Genomic DNA, 1625 nt, shown 5'->3' with positions numbered 1-1625 from the left:
GTACGAGCTGTGGTTTCTGTGTGACACCATGCTGCCCCTCCCCTTCTCTCCCTGGGGGGGGTTGCGCTCTCGCTGTGGTTCCCCACTGGCTCCTTTCATTGCTCTTGATCTTCTGTCCTCCAAAGCCACCGAGCGGTTCTACAGTGTATCCTGACCCTCATGCACCTCTTGTGGATGTACCAGAGATATGCCCACCCCCCTACTTGAACATTAGACCAAAAGCCTAGAAGAGGCAGATGTTTCAGAACTGTATTCGACCAAGTCGTGTCGCCCAGGGCTGAAACTCAGCGTAGCTCCTGCTTTCCTTTCTGTCCTCCTCCTGAGCTCTTTCTCCAGGTCTTCCTGCTCTTTTCTCTTTCTACAGCCTGTTTAACACCCCCCCCCCACCTCCCCCCCAGCATTAATTTGTGCACTGATTCATGTTCAGACAGTTTGCTCCACTGTTGCTGGAGCTGCTCAGCTCTTGCACCTTCACAGCTGTGTCCAGTGTTGCACTGATCCGACACCGTTTGGACTTTCTCACTGTAGTGTAGCGTCCTGTCCGCAGGGGAGGGGCTCTCCGCTCTGTTCCCCCCTTCCTCGCACCACCCCCAAACCCCCCATGACACTGCCTCCCTCACCGGTCTTCAGTGAAACCGTTCCGTTGCAGGAGAGGTGTGTGAGGTCAGGAATACCATCTTCAAGCTTGTCCCTCTTCTCTCCACTCCACCGATGATCTCCGGGGGAAAAAGTGAGCGTAGTCCTGGTGCCCCCCACCCCCACCCCCCTTCCAGGTAATGAGGCCGGGGTTAAACATTTATTAAAGAAATTACTGTTTTAATATTTTAATTTGATCATTTTAGTATGAATAGTTTGTTTTTGCGTTTGATTTTTTTCTTCCCTTCTGTAAGTGTTGAATGTACAAAGAATAAAAAGGTTTAAGTTTCAGTGCATTTTTTCTGCTCTGTTTTCCACTGGTGTTTGTGCAGCACTGTACAGTGTTTGACATCATTTTGTCCACCTTATTGTGGTGAATTTCTTTGATTGGTACAGTACGTTTTGAGGCATGTTATTTGCCGTGGGATGCAGATCACGGCCATCCATGTTGGTGCTCATTGCGATATTAATGCACTGGCTAAATGGTGGAGTGATAATGTGTTTGAGGCTTTTCCGCTCCCACATTGTTCTGGTGAAGGTGTTGTGCTGATGTAAACATTCAGCTGAAACTACTCCCCACACACACGCCGTGCGCGCACACATAACACGCGCCCGCATGAGCATTCAGCTGTCACATTTATGGCTCCTTCGTCACTATGAATACAAGTGCATCATGGGAGTTTGGTTTCTGTTCTATGAAAGGGGAAGATGTTGCAGTGTCATTGTATCAAGAACCTAAAACTGCAACTAGTGAGGAATTTGGACTCTGGAGTCTGAGCTCATGTCCCTGCTCTGCAGTGAGGGGACATGTAGGACACCTGTAACTTTGCATTGTGTCACAGGAGCTCTTTTGTTGACCAGAGAGCCCAGCGCTTACTTGGAAGTGATCCACAGTTTGACGTGGAAATCTGCCCATGGCGCCACACACATTCCACAGATCCTGAAGCTTATCAGTGTGTGAGAAGTTCTTAGTCCATAGATGTTTTTGT

This window comes from Scleropages formosus, chromosome 11, assembly GCF_900964775.1.
Source record: "Scleropages formosus chromosome 11, fSclFor1.1, whole genome shotgun sequence".
NCBI classification, from domain to species: domain Eukaryota; kingdom Metazoa; phylum Chordata; class Actinopteri; order Osteoglossiformes; family Osteoglossidae; genus Scleropages; species Scleropages formosus.
This window is presented reverse-complemented; position numbering follows the sequence as displayed.